Here is a 23,214-nt window from a genome sequence, read left to right on the forward strand (position 1 = left end):
TTAAAAATAATAATTTCCGATTTATTGACATTATATGTTAAATGATGTATCTTTGCATATATATATATACACACATACACATATATACATACACATACACTTCTAGGTTAATTGAAATTTACTATTTCATTATATACTATTTCAGATGATATAAAACTGTCTGTCTATTTGTCTGTTTACTTCTCCTAAATATTTGACTGGCTTTTAAATTTTAGATTATTTAACTGACTTCAAAAAGAAGGAGGTACTCAATTCGGTTGTATTTTTGATTTTTTTTTATTTCCTTTTTTTTATGCTACTTAGAATAGCAAACAAGCTCGGCTCATCTGATAAAAAGTGGTAACCGTCGCCTATATAAGCCATGAGCCATAGACATAACAGAGTATACTGTTTTGCCCATAATACCCCCGTCATGCGTTGCCATTCCTGAGGACTCAGGTGTTATTCCTCTGTACCCTGTAAATTCACGCCATATTCCACCCTTCAAACCGAAACACAGTCATGTAAACACAGCTGCTTTACGGTTGAAACACGAATGGGACAGAGGTGCCCAAGCAAACGACTTTTGTATAAAATCTCCCTCTGGTTTACTATTCATGTGAGGGTCACGCCCTCTATCGCTAGCATTTCTACGTTACTTTTCTTATAATTACAGTTATGCACTACATTGAAATCTTTCCAATATTAAATTCAATCCGAACAAAGTCGTTTTAAACTTGGTCGCGCCAATATTTCCCATTCGATTTTATTGCGTTTGCAACACCAAAGCTAGCTAGTGTGTAGTGTTACTATTAACCGATTATCAATTAATCGATAGTGTTTATCCCGAATAATCTATTATTCGATTATCCAATCTATAATTTGAACACATAAAAAATATTATTAGAGATTTAGATGAAAAATTATGTAATTTAAAATTATATTATGTAAATATCAAAGCTCATACATTTTGGAAACTATTTGGATAATTCTAGTTTTCTCTGAAATGGTACACTTTCTTTCTGGTGTCAAAGAAATATTCTGTTTTATGAGCGACGTGAATTAATGTGTTCATTTAGGTAAATTATAATAATTCTAAACTTTTTTTTTATACAACTTAGAATGGCAAACAAGCTGACGGTCCACCTGATGGAAAGTGGTAACCGTCGCCTATAGACATGAGCAGTACCATGGACATAACAGAGTATACTGTTTCGCCCATGATACCCCCCATGTGGCCATTCCTGGGGACTCAGGTGTTATTCCTCTGTACCCAGTAAACTGTTAAACTGAAATATATGTAACAAAAATTTTATCGAAATCACTTCAATAGTTTAGATTTTAAACCAAAATAACTGGTGTGCGAAATAATAATTGAAATCGGTTTCTTTTTGTGTAACAAAATCTTAAAATATAGTTCATTATAGTTACAACATATTATCTATCTGGTTGTGAGGTTCCGGTATAAAATAGGCCATCCCTTCCTTTCCCGTGGGTGTTGTAAAAGGCGACTGAGGAAGGGCCAGGGATGGACAGCAGCGTCCCTCTTAAAACATCTCTAAATTCTAACTGCGATTGCCAATCTGCCTGCCAAGCGTGGTAATTACTAACAAAATCCCCCAAGGGGAAGGCTTATATTCAGCAGTGGACAGTTAGAGGCTGATGTAATGATAATGATATTATTTATTACTCAATCGATTATTTTCTTATTGTTGATCACCAATCGATCTACCGATTAATAATCGATACCCAATAACCAACAGACAACACTAACAGCAAGTTAATTAACTCATAAATTTTTAAGTACTCTACTTGTTTGTGAATGTAAAAGGAAATTAAGTTTCTGTTTGACTGTTGGTCTCTGGATGTAAATCACGGAAAGGTCGAAGTACTTAAACTGTTTATTAGGTTAATGACCTTTGAACGTTAGAAATTAAAGGTTAAGTCAACGTAATTTACCAGAGGGAAACTCTGTACAAAATTTGTCTAAAACGATCTAACTTTATCCTACAAAAATTTTTTATAGCGCCAAACGGTTATGCTTTCTAAGGGTTGTATAAATAGATTATAACGAAATGGTAACCCCAGCAGCGTATATTGATAGAGCTATGAGTATACGCTGGCGGGGCACCAGCGATGGATGATAGGTGAGGATGAAAGCAGATCAGTTCACCCATCGTGACGAATTCATTAATTAACCACTATGGTTTACAGTCGATCCCGCGCGGTGGTCAACTAGACAGGATCATTTCTAGTAGTTTTTTTCATGAATAATAATAAAATGGTAACCCACCTGCGCTATTGGTATACACTGGCGGATCACCAGTGAGGGAAGATTGGTGATGATGAAACAGCAGGTTTATTAACCCATCGTGACAAATTCATTGATAAATTAATCATTATAGTTTTCAGGGGAACCGCGTGGAGGTCGACCTGATAGGTTATATTGATAGCAATGGGGACTAACCTCCCCATTACTAACAATCCCTTTCCCTTATTGCTAGTAGTAGGCCCGTTCTTGTCACTAACATTTATCTTACCCGGCCCCTCTTTTAATTTTCAAAAATTAGATATGATATACAGTACCGGGTACGGAGTTAAAACAGCTTAATTCTCAGAAATGAATACATGATGAGGGGTCACAGTATATTCTGTGATTACCATGATGTTATTAATGTCTGTAGCGTGGGCGGTATGGTCCCAGTCGGAAGGATCTCTCGTTTTACGGATGTTTTTTAGTATTTTACACATTCTTTTTTATAAAACTCGTCTATTTGAGTCACTGTAGGACCTCACGCGTAATGTAATTGGTTCTCAATCACTTTAGGGCTTAACCCGCAATTGGCGACACTATTTAAAAAAAAATGAAAAAGAAGGAAGAAAGAAGTTTCCTTCTCATTTTTTTACTTATCTACTGACGATATTTACTACTTTTTAAAATTTTTATGCAATTACTACCGGTTTAACTTACGTGTAAATAGATCGAGACAGCTCGACTAGTTTCAGAATCTATTCGTGAACTTTTTTTATGCAACTTAGAATGGCAAACAAGCTGACGGCCCACCTGATGGAAAATGGTAACAATCGCCTATAAATATGAACAGTACCATGGACATAACAGAGTGTACTATTTCGCCCTTGATACCCCCCATGCGTTGCCATTCCTGAGGACTCAGGTGTTATTACTCTATGTACCCTGTAAATTTACTGCGATATCCCACCCTTCAAACTGAAACACAGCTATGCAAACATAATTACTTCACGGTTGAAACACGGTTGGGACAGCTGTGCCCAGGCAAACGCTTTTTGTACAAAGTCTTCCCCTAGTAAATATCCCGGTCACACAGACGAAGTAGCAGTAATAACTAGTAAAATAAAAAAAAAATAAACTTTATCTTCTTTAATTTAAGGCTCTAAGTTTAAACACGACGCAATGCCTTCTGTCCAGTTGAAGTTAGTGAATAAAATATCAAATTGTAATATCGGAATCTAGTATTCCGACGATCTGAAATCCGATTACAATACCTAGATACTTTAGTTGATCCGGATGCATTGGATTGACTTTGAAGCAATCTAATTAGGTATTACCAGAGGGAGACTTTGTACAAAAGCCGTTTGCTTGGATACCTCTGTCCCATTCGTGTTTCAATCGTAAAGCAGTTGTGTTTGCATGGCTGTGTTTCAGTTTGAAGGGTGGGATATGGCGTGAATTTACAGGGTATAGAGGAATAACACCTGAGGACTCAGGAATGGCAACGCATGAGGGGGTATAATGGGCGAAACAGTATACTCTGTTATGTCCATGGTACTGCTCATGTCTATAGGCAACCGTTACCACTTTCCATCAGGTGGGCCGTCAGCTTGTCTGCCATTTTAAGTTGTATAAAAAAATAGGTAGAGCTATATGATAATTCCGTGTGGTCCCTGCATAGAATAAACCACCCTTTTTTTCCTGTGGGTGTCGTAAGAGGCAACTAAACGAGGGCAAGGGATGGGCAGCAGCGTCCTGCTTAAAACATTTCCAAAGTATAACTGTCAGCCAATCCGCCTGCCAAGCGTGGCAACTACTGGCAAAACCCCCCGAAAAGGAGGCGTATGTTTAGCAGTGGACGGTTTAAAGCTGATATGACGATGATTAGCCTTAATGGACAAATTTTTGATACCTTAATTTTTAATATTATAATTTTTGGAGGAATCTCTAATTAATATTGTCTTACAAAAAAAAAATGGACTTCAATTGAGGTACAACTAGTTATTATTATTAATACCATTATCCAGGTCACGCGAACAAATTCACGGGTAAAGACTAGTGAATAGATAAAATAAAATTTTTATGGCTCTCTCAATTTATTATTGAACTGCAGAACAGTTAAAAATGTCCCAAAGCTATTTTATTGTAATCGCTTTCGATAAAATTTCAAGTTTCTATCTACGTCTGACACTGCAAAGATTTTGTATAAAACTCTATTGTATCTATCTATTCTATTTAAGAGCTGCTCTCTTGTCGGTGGAGCTCTTGCGATTTTCAGCGAGTCTCTTCACCTCTTGATACGACACGACACCAACTCCTTCCTTGATCTGCCTGATGTAACTATGCTTCGGTCTCTCTCTTTCCTTCTATCTTACCTTCTGTTATAATGTTCATAAGTTCGTCGTGTCGTATCAAGTGTCCGCTTCTGTCCTCTATATATATATATATATATATATATATATATATATATATATATATATATATATGTATCAATATTTGTTAGTACGTGTGCGCTGTAAGTATGCAAATAAACTATATATCTATCTAACTATAAAATTATTAAAAGAGTACAAAAAATTAGAGTAACCCTAAATCCTCATGATGGGCTAACTGACCTACCTTTACATTCTCACCTATCGTCCCTCACTGGTGCCCCGCCAATGTATACCATTAGCGCAGGCGAAATTACCATTCCATTATCATCCATTACAAAAACCTCCATAGTCAGAGAGATATCGTACCATATATATCGCCATGGTATTGTGCCTATGGGTGGGGATAGTTTCAGTAGGACGAGCAGCATGCTCGTTTTGCCCTCTGTATTATAAAAGTTAAAAACAAAATTGTAGCAAATTCATTAAAAAATTAAGCCTTACTTACAACATCCCTAATAACGTTCATGTGTAAATTTACAATAATAACTTTAATATCAGTGTAACTTTAGTATTAATGTAATTTATAATTAAGTTTTAGCAATAATGATACATGTATATATGTATATTGCATCCCAAACTGGCTGAATGTTAAGGTATAATATATAATATTATCTCAATTTACCATATTTATCGCAATAAATTACATTTCAAGTTTCATTTCAAATTTCATTTCAAGTTTTATTTCAAATTTTATTTTGTTTTATTTCAAATTTTATTTTGTTTTATTTCAAATTTCATTTCAAGTTTTATTTCAAATTTTATTTTATTTTATTTCAAATTTCATTTCAAGTTCTATTTCAAATTTTATTTTATTTTATTTCAAATTTCATTTCAAGTTCTATTTCAAATTTTATTTTGTTCTATTTTTAATTTCATTTCAAGTTTTATTTCAAATTTTATTACCTTTTATTTCAAATTTCATTTCAAGTTTCATTTCAAATATCATCTCAAATTTCATTTTAAATTTCAAATTTTTTAAATATTTGATTACCCTCCTTCATTAATAGTCTACTAGACACAGACATCATAATTTTTTATATTTAAAAAAAATCCACCAGACAACACTCAATGCGTCGTTTTCAGAGGATTATTTTATTTGTAAAAGAAAGTCGGCCGTAATTTTATGTATTCAGTCTACTGCCAACATAATAAGCGCAGCCCACTTCACGGCGCCCTCCACGTTTTCCCGCCAAATACCTCTGGGTACAAGGATTTTATCTTATAGGGCCTCATAAAAGTGCTCGCATTTTTCACACTGAAACAATAAATTGAAAGAAATAATCCCTCGTTTATTGCGTTTAAAAAAATGTACTCGAAATAGAACGAAGAATGAATGAAGGTCAGCGATTGGACGGAAAACATTTAGATAATTAGAAATAATGTAAACATTTTTATAATAAATATCGTGTTATAATAATTTACAAATCTTTTAACATAATATTTTATTTTTTATTTTATTTATTTAAAGGAACACCAACAGCATATTGCATTATAACACATATAACAAATTATAAGTATAATAAAATTATAGAGCTCCCTGCCGAGGTTTTACCAAGAGACTACAGCATGTGGTTCTTTAAAAGGGAGGTAAAGAGGTTTCTTAAGGGTCGGTAACGTGCGCGTAATACACCTGGTATTGCAGGTGTCCATAGGTAGACCATCAGGTGAGTCGTATGCTTGATTGCCACCTCAGTGGTATAAAAAAATATATGTAACTAGAGAATATCTGAACATGAGAGATATTTAAGAAAAAATAATATAAAGGGTCCTTTAAGACCAATAGATGAAAAACAATAATTTTAAAAATTTTGTCTGTTAGTCTATCTGTCTATTAGTCTGTCAGCTTGTCAGTTTGTCAGATTGTCTATTTATCTGTCAAAAACAAAACTAGTTTTGTCGTCTCGCGCGTTTCAGTACTAAAAGGCGTCAAACTAGCTTACCTATGTCCCGCCTACAATGTGTTAACAGCCTTATTTCTCTTAGCTGTCTACAGAGTAAACCCCGGATGGAATCTCATTGCGTAACCTGATCATTTGTGAGAATAATCTCCTCTGAAACCGCAGTGAACGTGACCATTTATCATCTAAAATGTGACGGTGACTATTGGGACATAGTCTTGTGAAGTAAGTGTATCAACGAACTAAAAGATTTTTTTTATTTCACTAATCAAGACTGAACTCTTCACTTGTTGTACAGTCGTACTGTAAGGGGTGGGGGGAGGGTAATAGTAATTGGCACGATTTAATTCCCACAAATGTTACTGAGTTGCTAATTTTTTACCGGCTTCTTTGTACGCGGATTTTTCGCGATTTCGGAAGTAGTAAAACTATTGAAATATTATACCACTTCTAGATGACGTATCAAGATAAAACATATATCAGATTTTAATTTAGATTTTTAGGAAAACAAATTTATAAACCACATCAAATTTGGTGAAGCACTTTATGTATGACGCCAAAATAAATATACAGACAGTTCGCCTTTGTACAATACATTTAAAATGTTTGTGTACAATATAAAATAAAGAAAGATAGAATGAAAGACAGACAAAATTTCTTAAAAATATTGTTTTAGCATATATCAAACTTATTAAGACTTTTCGTATTAATTTTTCTTAAATATCCTCCAGTTACAGACATTATCTTCTCCTTCTTCCTGCCCTTTTCTGATATCCATTTTGAGTTATATTGTAACATAGTGTGCAAACGAGCATGCAGCTCACCTGATGGTGACTACCGCCGTTCATAATCAGCCACAACACCAAAAGTACTGCAGGTGTGCTGCCGGCCTTTAACGAGTAAAAAGGAATATGCTCTTTTCTCGAAAGCTATGATGTCGAATCGGTTCGGAAATACTACTGCTGGAAGATGATTCCAAAGTATGATTGTGAGTAGAAAAAAGTGCCTAGAAAAACGTATGGTGGGAGACGGCCACTCATCCGGATAGTTGGGTAAAATATTAGTTTGTGGCGGGTTGCACGGTGCTGAAAATCGGCAACAGGTATCAATCCGAACAATTTCTCAGAACACTCCCCATGATAGATTCAATAAAAGATACACAGAGATACAACATCTCTATGCAGTTTCAGTGGTTGGAGTCAGACGGTAAGGCGCTGATCATCAATAATTCGAGCAATATGTTTTGTTCTCCCATTCGCCTCTCTTTACACACATCTCACTAATCTCTCCCTTTCTGGGTGTGTCATTTATTATTATTATATAATATACAAAAGCTCCCTTCCTGTTACTATGTTTTTTTTTATACAACTTAGAATGGCAAACAAGCTAATGGAAAGTGGTAACCATCGCCTATAGACATGAGTAGTACCATAGACATAACAGAGTATACTGTTTCGCCCATGATACCCCCATGCGTTACCATTCCTGAGGACTCAGGTGTTATTCCTCTGTACCCAGTAAATTCACGCCATATCCCACCCTTCAAACCGAAACACAGCCATGCAAACACAACTGCTTCACGGTTGAAACACGAATAGGACAGAGGTACCCAAGCAATCGACTTTTGTGCAAAGTCTCTCTCTGGTACTATGTGCCTATAATAATTTAAGCCCAAGATTTTCTCGAGAAACTACAGGACGAGTTCTTCAAAAAGAGTTTATAAAGGTCGAAAACGCGCGCGTGACACTCCTGAATTTCTGCTCCTTCAAGAAGAAAACTACAACTGCTGAACTGTTAGTTTGAAGATCAAATAAAAGCGCTAAGTTTTCTCACTTAGAAAACACTTTGCGCTTCAATTTGATTTCTAGAGGTGAATAAAATACGACAAACTTATGTTCGCCCGAATCTTTGTGTATAAAATACTTTTACCCGCGAATTCGTTTATGGTATGTGACCGGAATATGTTCATTTGTTATATCAATCGTTAACTATCCACTGCTGGGGGGAAAGGGATTGTTAGTAATGGAGACGGAGAATCCTATTGCTAGCAATATACCCAACCAGGTCGACCTCCTCGCGGTTCTCTCTGGAAACTGTCATGGTTAATTCCTAATGAATTCATCATGATGGGCTAACTGGCCTGTTTTCATTCTCATCTATCACCCTTCACTGGTGCTCCGTCAACGTATGCCATTAGCGCAGGCGGGGTTACCATACCATTTTCACCCATCAAAAAAAAAACTATCCACTGCTGAACATAGCCTCCCCCATACGGGGGATTTTACCAGTAGTTGCCATGCTTGGCAAGCGATCTGGTAACCGCAGTTTGGCTTTTGGTGATGTTTTAAAAGGAACGCTGCTGCCACTCCCTCGTCCTTCCTTAGTCGCCTCTTACGACATTCACGAAAAAGAAAGGGGTGGCCTATTTTATACCGGAACCTTACAGCCAGATAGATAATACGATGTATCTATAATGACCTATATTTTAAGATTTTCTTAAAGAAAAAAAATCTATCGTAGTAAAATTATTTATTTTGTTCTAAAAGCTAAACTACTGAAGCTATTGATAAAATTTCTGTTTTATTTCAATTTAACAGTTTAGGTGGACCGTTAGCTTGTTTGCCATTCTAAGCTGCATTGCATAAAAAAAGACAAAAAAAAGAAGAATAGTAAAATAATCGATGTATTTAATTAACAATAACCCAAGGTAATTGGTATTTTTGCTAGTTTAACTTAAGTAATTGAACACAAAAGAGCGTTAATATTTAATATTACTTTACATTTTAGAAAATTAAATTTACACGATGTTTTAATAAAGTTCCTTTTATGTGTTCAATCTGTTATAAGCATATAATCAAGCAAGTACAAGTATCTAATAAATAAATTTTCAACGTTAGTCGATAAATAACAATTGATAGGTAATTTATTATTCATTCAAGAGTATATAATATTATATAAAACATTTATAAATTCTCCGTAGAAGCGATCCGTCTTATTTATAGGAAAAAAAATAATAATAAATGAGTACTCAAGCTTACATGTTGCGATTAAACGCAACTAGTTTTGAAATGCCGAAAATGTGATGGCCAACATTCAGTGTAAACGTACGCACTGGCTACATTTTTGAGAGAAATTTAAAGACACGCCTTATTACATGTTTGTGTAGTGATTCGTGAAAGGCTATTGGGAGTCTAATAGAGGGTTAGTAAGTAGGGATTATATTTTTTTTTATAACACTGAGGTGGCAAACAAGCATACGGCCCACCTAATGGTAAGTGGTTACCGTAGCCTATGAACACCTGCAATACCAGAGGTATTTCGCGTGCGTTGCCGACCCTGAAGAAACCTCTTTACCCCCCTTAGAAGAACCCCATGCTGTAGTCTCTTGGGAATTTTTAACCTTTAATCTCTCAATATCCACTAAACCAAATCAAACCAAAATGATATCATCATCATCATCTCAGTCATTATGTGTTCACTGCAACATAGGCCTACTCCATAGACTGCCGTGTGAAACGGCCTAAGCCACCTGAATCCGCTGACTCCCTGCAAAGGATAAGATACGGCAGTTAAATTACAGGCAACACACGAAGTTTATCATTGGCGTCACTGTATATTCAGCGTTGTCCATAACACTGTTTATATTTATACGTAACGATTACTGCTTTCCATCAAACGAGTCATTAACTTCTTTGCCATTGCACAAAAAAATACTTCAACACATGTACATTGTTTTTACTCTCCTTTTCACACAGATGGGGCAACATAATATTTTTGGAAACTTCCTACCTGCGTTGTGTTTGGCAACTGTCAGCCAATTTTGTATAAGAGACGCTAACCAGAAACGCGGATGGCTTTAAAAAATAAGAACACTTAATACGTTCACAGGCAAATATTGATAGTAATAAAAATAGAAGTGAAACATACCGGTTACTAGTAAAATAAAGCAAACGGTGGTGAAGAGTAATGAATTTAATCAATTATCGTATGTATTTTTAGCAAACCGCAAACAAATGGATGGGGTAATAACAAAAAATGCAGAGAAATCGTTTTTGTAGAGTTTTAGCGGTCCAGTAAGGTCGTGCCTGAAATAAATTCGTTTCTCTCCATCGACTTTAAATATTTATTGAATGAATGAATGGAGAATGAATGAATGAATGATTGTGAATGAATGGATATATGAATGAATATTTATTTACAAGAAATATCGTAATTACTTGTATATTCATGTAGATGTTATGAAATGCATTTTATTTATTTATACAACTAAGAAAGACAAACAAGCTGTCAGTTCATCTAATTAAAAGAGGTAAGCGTTGCCTATAGACATGAAAAGTATCATGGACATAACAGAGTAGAGTCTCGATAGATCAACTAATCTGATCTATCGTGACACTGTTAATCCGTTATCATTGTTACAAAGTAAATAGAACTTTATAATTTAAACGACATGATATAAATTTCCATAGCAACTGTCTTTTTGGTATTAGATAGGTAGATACTTAATCCATTATCAGTCACATTATCCGTCGACATTCACCCAGTTACGTATTAGAAGTTCGTTAACCCCACACCTCGGCATAGGCGTATTTAGAAGGGGCCAGGAGGCCGTGCCCACCCCAATACTGTCTGGTGCCCACCCCAAAACGGAAATGAAGCCTCACAAAGACATATCTGAGAGTACATACTATGTGCTTTAAGTAATGCATTTTTTTAACACTATTCAGTGTTAAAAAAAAATAGTGTTAGAGGTACCCAAGCAATCGACCTTTGTACAAAGTCTCCCTCTGGTGTCTGTAGAAGACGGTTACCACTTTCCATCAGGTGGGCCGTCAGCTTGTTTGCCATTCTAAGTTGTATAAAAAAAAAGAACAGTGGGCATAACAGAATCTACTATAATACCCATGGTACCCCTCATGCGTTTCTATTTCTGAGGACTAAGATGTTATGAGCTCGTACCCTGTAGTTTCACTGTCATATGCCACTCTTCAAACTGAAACACAGCCATGTAAGTGTAGCTATTTCATAGCAGAAATACGAGTGGGACAGAGGTACCCATCATCTCAGCCATTATCCGTCCATTGCTTAACATAGCCCTCCCCCATAGACTGCCATAAAGAATGGGCCCGAACCACCTGCATCCACTGACTCCCTAAAATGCACTCGAGTTCGTCACTCCATCTAGCGGGGGTTCGTCCTACATTGCGTATGCCCGTATGGGGTCGACACTCAATACACTTTCTTCCCCATCGGTTCTCGGTTCTTCTAGCTATATGACCAGCCCATTACCATTTAAATTTTCTTATCCTTCTGGCGATGTCAGTTACTTTGGATCTTTTGTGGATATCCTCGTTTCGGATTCTATCACGTAAAGAAACTCCGAGCATAGCCCTCTTCATAGCCCGTTGAGTAAGGGGGAAAAGGAATTGTTAGTAATACAGACTGAGAATCCTATTGCTACCAATATACCCAACCAGGTCGACCTCTTCACGGTTCCCCCTGGAAACTATCATGGTTAATTCCTGATGAATTCATCATGATAGGCTAACTGGCCTGTTTTCATTCTCATCTATCACCCTTCACTGGTGCTCCGCCAGCGTATCCCGTTAGCGCAGGCGGGGTTACCATACCATTTTCACTCAACAAAAAGCCCACTGAATAATTTGAAGCTTTTGCATACTGACAACTATGTACTCATACAAATGGTTTTTGTACAAAGTCTCCCTCTATGAAACGTAGAAATTATTGGCTAGAGTTGAATGAATGTATAGCCAATTTCATATAAAGTATACTATAGGGCGGAGAACGAATCCAGACATTTCGTACACATAAAACAATTTAAAGTGGATGAATGTTCATGTTTTCGTAGTTGGAAAAAGCATTCCGTCATATCACCTCATTAGTGTTAAGAGCGCTAAAACAAATCTCTTTGGTGCAAGTAACTAGCTAAAGCGATAAAAGTATCAATAACTTTAAAAATTAAGTTTTGTAAAAAAGTCAAAATAATAAAAGTATAAAACGAGATATTTAGCGTTTAAAATAATTATTAATTATTACAAAAAAATATATAATTTTAAAGTTACATCTTTAAATAAACAATTTTATTATAATTCTTTATATCGGCTTCGCTTATGTAAAATAATTACAATATGGGTCACAATAGTTATTATTTAAAAATAAAGAATTGTGTCACATAACAAATGTATTCGTCAATTGTACAAAAAACAAATACTAATTGAGAATCTTCTTGTCAATAATAATAATAATTTGATCGTAGAAAAATAAAAAGGTTACTTAAAATGCCACATAATTTTATTATTAATTAGATTTTACCTCGAATAAACAGTTTTATGCTCTGTAAATAAAAATTATTAAATTTACTGTATATGTAAAAAGCAGTATTCACATTAATATTGAATCACACATACATACATATCTATCACGCCTGTCTCCCATTAGGGTAGGCAGAAACAATGGAACGCCAAATGCTTCGATTCAAACAAACCTCTTTCGCTTCTTCCACATTCATCAATCTTTTCATACACGCTCGCCAGTTACGGGCACTTTTAATTTGGCCCTTCTTCAGAATTCTTCTTCTATTGAATCAACACGAAATAAAACAAAATAATGGTAATCGATACAGAATTTATTAAATATGTAGCTGCAAAAAAATAAATAAAGGCAAATTGATAATTTCTTACTGATCATACAATTTTAAGGAATCAGTGGATGCAAGTTGCTCAGGACCGTTCATTATGGCAGTCTATAGAGGAGGCTTATATCCAGCAGTGGACTATTAATGGTTAAAATGATGATGATGATATTACAATTTTAAGCTTCATTAATAGACAGTTTTTAGTATTAATATACACGCTTGATATTGCAGACGTCCAAATGTCTTAACCGTTCATTACAGCCTATATCGTCATAGTCGTAGAATACTGACGGATCTGACAAAGATTACATATATAGATCCGTCAGTATTCTACGACTATGACAATATGCTTGTTAGTCAGTCTCGTGATATAAAAATCGCTCAAAGTCAACTATCCGTTTATAACTTGCACCATATCCGATACATAAACATGGAATAATGTATACGAAAAAAATTAGGCGATTATCATACAAATCTGCTTGTCATTACCGAGCTACATTAAATGATTTGTTTTTATGGGCGTTATTCTTTTAGGGTTCAATTATCACAAAATAATAATGGCATATTTGTTTAAAATTCTTTATTATCAATCAACTTTAAAAGAAGAAGGTGCTCATTTTTTTATACAACTTAGAATGGCAAACAAGCCAACAGCCCAGCTGATGGCCCACCTGATGAAAAGTGATAACCGTCGCCTATAGACATGAGCAGTATCATGGACATAACAGAGTATACTGTTTCGCCTATGATACGCCCCATGTGTTGCCATTCCTGAGAACTCAAGTGTTATATCTCTGTACCCTGTACCACGCCATATCTCACCATTCAAACAGAAACACAGCCATGCAAACACAACTGCTTTACGGTTGAAACACAAATAGGACAGAGGTACCCGTGCAAACGACTTTGTCGATCTGGTTGTATGTCCTTTTTAATGTTTGTTACCCCATAACTCCGTTAGTCGTGAACCGATTTAGAAAATTATTTTTTTGTCTGAAAGGATGTACTCACAGAATTCCTGTGCGACCAGCACAGAAATTTTAGTAAAATCGGTTTAGTAGTTTATGGCAAAATCAGTTATTTTATAACTGATTTTGCCATATTTTAAGACGGTTATTTTTTTTTGTGGAACACATTTTATGCTTTTTTATTAATATCTATAGGACTAATTTGTAAGTATGTCCTTTCAGATAAAAAAAATCTAAATCGGTTAACAAGTGACAGAATTATGAGATAAATAGAGAAGAAATACAACCGAATGGAAAACCTCCTTCTTTTTAAAGTCGGTTGAAAACTAAATGTATTGTTCATCACCGTCACATCAGCCCTTAACTGTCCACTGCTTAACATAAGTCCCTAGGAGGAATTTACGATGCGAGGAGTTTCATCCCAACCATCTACACGAGAGGCGATCTTTTACCGTGCGAACTTTCTTTTCTTCTTTAAAAAAACTTCAAGAAACATTCTCCCACGTACAACAACTCTTTGGAATCAATTTCCAGCAGCAGTATTTCCGAACCGATACGACATCGTAACCTTTAAGAAAAGAGCATATTCCTTTTTAAAAGGCCGACAGCACACCTGCGATGACTCTGATGTTATGGTGTCACTTACCTACTATATATATATATTTTATACAACTTAGAATGGCAAACAAGCTGACGGCCCACCTGATAGAAAGTGGTAACCGTCGCTCATAGACATGAGCAGTACCATGGACATAACAGAGTATACTGTTTCGTCCATGATACCCCCCATGCGTTGCCATTCCTGAGGACTTTATTTTTATTATATATAAACTTGAACTTTACTGGATAACGTAGGCGGTAATTCTTAGAAAAATAAAAAATAGAAGCAATAGGTGAAAGGGTGGAGTTGTTTTACCATAGCTACGGGTCCCTTTTCACGCGTGCCCGACTCTCTCTAGTCCCGCGTTTATTACGTATCGTTTTATTTTTAAAATCCTTTCACCTTGACTTTATTTTTATTTATGCAAATTATCGTCCTTCGCAGCACTTCGGGTCTTTTTTTAATGGGTGAAAATGGAGTGGTTACCCCGCCTACGCTATCAGTATACACTGGCGGGGCACCAGTGATAGATGATAGATGAGGATGAAGCCAGGTCAGTTGACCCATCGTGAAGAATTAACCACGATAATTTCTAGCAGGAACTGCGTGGAGGTGGACCTGATATTGCTAGCAATGGGGCTGCTTTTTAATGGGTGATAATAGAATGGTAATCCCGCCTGTGGTATCGGTATACGCTGGCGGGGCACCAGTGAAGGATGATAGGTGACGATGAAAGCAGGTCACTTAGCCCATAGCGACGAATTCCACTAGAATTAACCACGATGATTTCCAGAGGAACCGCGTGGAGGTCGATCTGGTAGCAAAAAATATAGCAGTGAAATTATAGAGTACTAGCGGCCCGGTACGTGCTTCGCTACGTATAAAGTAAAATAATAAAAAAAAATTAAATGACCGCATGAATGACATAACAACATGCTTGTACTGTCAACACTGAAAAAAGTTTCAATTTGACAGCACAATCTACATCTTAAAAAAAGTTTGAATTCGGCACAAAAAATTCCCATTAACAAAATGATCCGCCATTTATTGAATTCATTTGTTACAAAAAATGTGATAAATGAAGAATCGCTCGACCGACTTTGTGCAAACTTCACATAAACCATCTACTAAATAGTTCGAACAAAGCTTAAACATTTGGTTTGGATAGGTGAGCCCGTTCTAGAGTTATAAAATTACAAGGAAAAGTGGCATTAATTTTTATATACTCGTATATAGATGGAGAAAAAACATCTTAACCTCCAGGATTAAAAAAGATAAAAAAAAACCTTCAGGATTGGCAATGCTTGATGGATACCATTGGAATGCATCAAGCATTGTTTTTTTGCATCCTATGACATCCATAATACTGTTCATGCCTGAACGTGACAGACAGACCGATAACACAGGCGGGGTCATCATTCCATTAACAATTAAAAATATTAAAAAAAATACCCTGCAATGCATTCGAGGTCATCGCACCGTCCAATTCTAAGTATGTACATAAAAAAATTATGATAGATACCCACTTACTTCCATGAATTCCCAATTTAGTTTTCGATGACATAAACTCTTTCATCATAATTGACCTCTAGGGGACATCGGCGTCACTTTACTACTAAAATAAGTATCTATCCATTTTCCTTGCCTGCATTTAGAGACTCGAAACTCTATAAGGAAACTTATCACTAATATAATATAACATGCCTCTGTTTTTTTTTCATGTTTAGGTATGAAAACATTTAGATTAGATGCATTTTAAACATACGTATATTGGGTATAGGCGATTCTCAAACACATGCGATTCACAACGCACACACGCACGCATGCACGCATGCACGCACTCACGCACGCACGCACGCACATTAGATAAAGAACGATGTAGGTTACTTTTCAACCCGATCAATGTCACAGTCACGCGAACGAAGCCGCGAGTGAAATCTAGTTGGTTAATAAAGGAGTTCATTGCGTCACATTTGAGTAAATATGTGGTGGAAAACAAATATTTTGTCACATATCTCTTACCTTTGACATTATCAACACAACAAGCCCTTTGGGACGAAATTAACTGTTTGAAACGAGTCTCCGAGAAATTTACTACGTGCCTTAATTTACGTAGGCGAATTAAAAAGGAAACGAATATAACAACGAGTATATCCCCGGATGGGATATATCCCTTCCTTTTCCGTGGGTGTCGTATGAGGTAACTAAGGGAACCTAATGGTAGAGGGATAGGCAGCAGCGTCTCTCTTAAAACATCACTAAACAGTGGTTGCGAAATGTGCCAAGCGTGACAACTATTGGCAAAAATTCCGTTATAAATAAGACTTGTGTTCAGAACCAGAGGGAGACTTTGTACAAAAGTCGTTTGCTTGGACACCTCTGTCCTATTCTTGTTTATAACGTGAAGCAGTTGTGTTTGCATGGCTGTGTTTCGGTTTGAAGGGTGGGATATGGCAATGAATTGACAGAGTACAGAGGAATAACATCTGAGTCCTCAGAAATGGCAACGCATGGGGGTATCATGGACGAAATAGTATACTCTGTTATGTCCATGGTACTGCTCATGTCTATAGGAGACAGTCACCCTCTGGTTCATAGTTAATTCTTGTCCTATTCAACACGATGGGCTAACTGACCTACTTTCATCGTCACCTATCATCCCTCACTGGTGCCTCGCCAATGTATATTAATAGAGCGGGCGGGATTACCATTCCATTATCACTCATTAAAAAAAACCTTGCGCTTCCCCCTGGAAACCATCGTGATTGATTTATTGTTTAATTTGTCACGATGGACTAACTGACTCGCTTCATCTTCACCTATCATCCCTTACTGGTACCCCGCCAGCGTAAACCGACAGCACAGGCGGGGTTACTATTCCATTATCACCTCTTAAAAAAACCTGTAAGTATAACTTTGTCTTATCTAAAGGGATATACTCTATAGCAAAATAAATTCATTTCATTCCATTTCATTCATTTCTTAAAGTCGATATTTCCTGTTGAACAACTCCAAAATTATTTGTAAGTTTCATAACTTTATTTTTCAGTGAAAAAAGAATTTCTATTCCATTAAATGGATTCTGTTTTCAAAGTTATAGATAGAACTCGTTTGTACAAATATTCAATACAAATATTTATAAATTGTATACATATTTGACAAACTCTCATAATGTTGGTACGAATGTTTGATCAATATGGCAAATGCATTCGCTCATGTGTAAATGTACACACATCTTGATATTTGATTTCGTATTATATAAACTTTATTACTATATTTTTTTTTAATGGATGACAATGGAATGGTAACCCTGCCTGCGTTAACGGCATACACTAGTGGGTTACCAGTGTGGGATAATAGGCGAGATGAAACGACAGGTCAGTTAGTCCATCGTGATGAATAAATACACCACGAAATCAGCACGATGGTTTTTAGGGAGAACCACGAGGTCGACCTGAAATGCATAGGGGATATCATGTGCGAAACAGTATACTCTGTTATGTCCATAGTACTGCTCATGTCTATAGGCGACGGTTACTACTTTCCATCAGGGCCCACCTGCCGTCAACTTGTTTGCCATTCTAAGTTGTATAAAAAAAATGGTATATTGCTAGCAATGAGACTGGTAGTTCGCATTACTGACAATTCCTTCCCCTGTTCCTATAAAATTAGTTTGGCTTGAAATGTGGTTCCAGCATAAAGTGAGCCACCCCTTCTTTTCCTGTGCTTATCGTAAAAGGCGACTAAGGGAACTTAATGTTCAAGAGATAGATAGAGGGAGACTTTGTACAAAAGTCGATTGCTTGGGTATCTCTGTCCCATTCGTGTTTCAACCGTGAAGCGGCTGTGTTTGCATGGCTGTGTTTCGGTTTGAAGGGTGGGATATGGCTTGAATTTACTGGGTACAGAGGAATAACACCTGAGTCCTCAGGAATGGCAACGCATGGGGGGTATCATGGGCGAAACAGTATACTCTGTTATGTCCATGGTACTGCTCATGTCTATAGGCGACGGTTACCACTTTCCATTATAAAAAAAGTATAAAAAAAGCAACGTCCCTCTTTAAACGTCACCAAAGCCTAACGGCAGTTATAATTCCACCAGCTTAGCGTGGCAACTACTAGCAAAGCCCACCAATAGGGGGTTTTTTAGTGGATGATAATGTAATGGTAACCTCACCTAATCAAGAGTTAAATAAATAAATACTTTCAGATTGGTCTCATAGTCGTTTTTTCAAAACCGAGTAAATAGATTTTTAAATCAAAATAACAGATTTTGCCCCTATTGACGTAGTTTTTTTCTTTTGTGGAGCAAAATTTTTAATTATTTTGGAAACGGGAATTATACTTTTTTCTTATATATTGTATTTTATTTTTATTTTTGTATATCTCTGTGCGATAATTCGATAATTTAGCGTAAGTGGCGACTTAAAGGAAATTATAATAATATTGTCCCGTTTTCGCATTTATTAATTAAGCCCCTTGAAGATTAATTATAGAGTTTTCGCTGTTTAGTCACGTACCTTCTTTTTTTTGTAAACGAATTATTTTTGTATACCTGTTTCATGGTACACAAAGATATTTAATTGCCGGCACGAACAGTCCTCACGATACGAGGTAACCTCGCGTGTTTCTTGCATGTTTAATGCTGACGAAGCATTTATTTTCGTGTGACAGCCAAAAACTACCAACCAATTACACGATATGTCATAGAGAAATAACAACGTAGTAGGTATTGTTTTGTCTATGCTCTGGGTTGTTTTTTAATGAGTGACAGTGGATTGGTAACCTTGCCTTTGCTAACGGTATACGCTAACAGGGTACCAGTGAGTGATGATAGGATGAAGAGGGAGGTCAGTGATGAATAGGCCTTGACCACTGATTCAGTACGAGGGTTTCTAAGAGGGGCCACGTGGAGGTCGACCTGATTGGGCATAATACTAGCAATGGGGCCCTTAGTTTCCATTACCGTTAGTCCTATTCCGAGTTTTTTTTTAATTTGCCCATCGTGACGAATTCAACAAGAAATGTTCACGATGGTTTTCAGGGGGAACCACGTGGAGGTCGACCTGACAGGGAATATTGCTAGCAATTTCGAACTCCATTGCTAACAATCCCTTTCCCCCCAAATCCTATTTTGGGTTGCACCCTCAGATATTCGTCGCAAGGTATATTGTAAGCCAGGGTATCCTGTCTCGATGACCAGACGATTGGTATGATTATGTGGCACTGTTTATCATTGCCATTACCTTTGCCCTGTGGTCCTGGCAAGAATAAACCACCCCTTCCTTTCCCGTAGACGACATTAGAGGCAACTAAGGGAATTTAATAATCGAGGGATGGACAGCAGTGACCCTCTTAAAACATCTAAACGAGGCATCTTCAGGCAAAGTAATAGATCACTGATCGGAGCCTATTGTTAACCGTTCGGCATCCAGTCTGTGAATTTGCACCTAAAAACTAACACAAAATAATTCTTATCGAGTAACCAATGATTCATACATGTATAGATGAAGCGCTTTTACAATTTTACACAGTGCCCAGTGTTTATTATGCGTGTACAAAAATTAACGTTACGAACGTATTCAATGTAACATAAATAAAACGTATATTACATATAATACAAGCTGTAACGTACAATGAATAGATTTTTGGAAATTACTATGGTAACGTGACATTAGGGCTTCACGTGTCAAATCTCCAGAAGCCACAGGAAACAATCGTAAAATGTGCATTTTTTTTTTATTAAATATTACGTTTAAAATATCAGACACATGAATAAATGAGTGTATATTTTTTTATACAATATACAGACAAAAGAATACAAACAATGAATAAAATAGATATACTTTCATATGTAAATACAATTTTCCTTGTGGGGGGAAAGGGATTGTTAGTAATGTAGACTGAGAATCCCATTGCTAGCAATATACCCAACCAGATCGACCCCCTCGCGGTTCTCCCTGGAAACTATCATGGTTAATTCCTGATGAATTCATCATGATGGGCTAACTGGCCTGTTTTCATTCTCATCTGTCAGTCTTCACTGGTGCTCCGCCAGTGTAACCCGTTAGCGCAGGCGGGGTTACCGTACCATTTTCACCCATCAAAATAAAATCCTTGTGGTTACCTTAGCTATAAGATAATTTTGTTCCTATATTGTTTCTAGGTAACTGGACTCTATCTAGGTAAACAACTATATCAGTGACTTGCAGTTAACTTAACGTGCATTGCAGTTTTACGTAATGTGGTCATTACCATCATAACAAACGTTAATTGTCCACTGCTGGACATAAGCTTCCTCCATAAGAGAGATTTTGCCAGTAGTTGCTATGCTTGGCAGGCAAATTAGCAATCGTAGTTAGGCTTTTGGTAGTATTTTAAGAGGGACGCTACTTTAAATTATTAATTAAATTAAATTATTGAACATGGTGGCTTACAATTTTCTTCATCACATCATATAGCCTTTAACTGTTCACTGCTGAACATAAGCCTCCCCTTGGGGGGTTTTGCCGAAAGTTGCCATCCTTGGCAGGTGGGTTGGCAACCGCAGTTAGGTTTTGGAGATGTTTTAAGAGGGACGCTGCTGCCCATCCCTTTCCCATAAGCTCCCTTAGTCGCCTCGTACGATACCCACGGGAAAGGAAGGTATGGCCTATTCAATGCCGAGACCACACGGCAATAACTTTCTTGCTTATAATTAATTCGCTAACTAATCTAAAGAAAATATTTAACTACTTAAATAAATATTTCGATTGCCAAATATTTTTTTAGTCAGTGCCCAGTTTACCGCAAACGGGTGAGAATCGCGGACTGACAGGTTAATTAACTGAGAACGTACCCAAATCGCTCCTTTTTATCAGCGTTCCAACAAAATTTAATTACTATTCGAAAACCCTCGTGTACAGAGCAATTTAAGTGGATTCCTAATTTATCTGTACCAACTGTTTTAGATTTGTATGTACCCCGAAGAAATTGATTGATGAAGGTGACTCGACGAGGTTCTATACATTTTTTTGCGGCTCTCAAAACGATGAAGTTCCCAATTTCGTCTCTATTTTTTTTTTTCGTGTACGTTACAAGTTTACGTTATCAATTTTGCCCCCTAAAAATATCCTGATAAAGAAAAAGATAACGTCTCTGCTTACATATCGCTTCTGCTTTTTACCTAATTATTAGCTGATAGAGAATGTTATATGGGATAGAAGTTTTTTTTTATACAACTTAGAATGGCAAACAAGCTGACGACCCACCTGATGGAAAGTGGTAACTGTCGCCTATAGACATGAATAGTACCATGGACATAACAGAGTATACTGTTTCGCCCATGATACCAACCATGCGTTGCCATTCCTGAGGACTCAGGTGTTTAAAAGTGTATAAAGGGTGTAAATATAATCAGATCACAATGGCATCGATATTCATTCGAGCGTCTTCTAATTATGCTCGAGTACGTCAAAGTGACTTTTTCCATATTCCGTTCAGAAGAGCTAGCAAAACAGGCTTCACCTCCTCCTCTGCTGGCTCCACTTCCATCAAGGATAATATAAAAACATAGAAAATAGGTTTTGCTTTTTTGGCTCGAAAAGAATTTTCAATATTGATTCGTAATCATGAAACCTTAATATATAAAAATCAGACTTATTAAGATACTTTTTACGAGAGACTTAAACTAAATCATTCGATTGAAAGCTACATCATCACATACATTCAGATAGATTTCAAACTTAGTAAAAGCCTTCTTTCCTTTGCTACATAAAAATACTAAAATGACAGATGCTGTAAGCCAAACGATAGTTGACCCTTGTTCATTTATCTAGCAACATTTACACAATCAAAAGCTGTATCACTATTTACCAGAACGCGTTTGGATAACCCTACGTTTTAGCATAAAATCCTAATTACATATTCAAATGAGACTGGGTTTTCGCGCTCAGATTTGGCTTTTGTCACGGATCAAAAGGCTCAGACCTAGATAATTAAAGCTGAGAGTTATCTTTGAAGTCGATTAACATGTGATGAATCTGAATTTTGAATCTTCAAAGCTCATTAAGCTCAACTTAATATAAGTCGTCTACGGATTTCAATTGTTTAGTCTTAAAATAATTTCGTATGGATAATTATTTATATGTATTTCATCATAACATGAGATTTCTCAAAAAAAAAATATACCAATAACGCGCACTTGACGGCCAATGACTATTCAATCGTCGTCGACTATGCAATGGACGATCAGAAGATGATGGGGTTGCCCAATTGAGGGCCGACCACTCTATAATCTCAGTAGCAGTCTTAGGCCATCGATCTTACTTTATGTCCCCTAATTTGCACTTTATCTCCAAATATATATACTCTATGTGCCCAATAGAGCAGGCATCTCGCCACCTGTATCAAATAACGAGAACATGATACCTGAAAAATTTTACCT

At 36.4% G+C, this 23,214-nt stretch overlaps 1 protein-coding gene across 1 annotated transcript in view; it reads left to right on the forward strand.

Moving 5' to 3' along the window:
• Positions 1-23,214, forward strand: part of LOC113511273 (orexin/Hypocretin receptor type 1-like) — a 153,385-nt gene that overhangs the window by 86,454 nt on the left and 43,717 nt on the right. The gene's annotated exons all lie outside the window — the stretch shown is intronic.

The sequence above is a fragment of the Galleria mellonella genome, unplaced genomic scaffold (genome assembly GCF_026898425.1).
Source record: "Galleria mellonella isolate WM207_F2 unplaced genomic scaffold, CSIRO_AGI_GalMel_v1 utg109, whole genome shotgun sequence".
NCBI classification, from domain to species: Eukaryota; Metazoa; Arthropoda; class Insecta; order Lepidoptera; family Pyralidae; genus Galleria; species Galleria mellonella.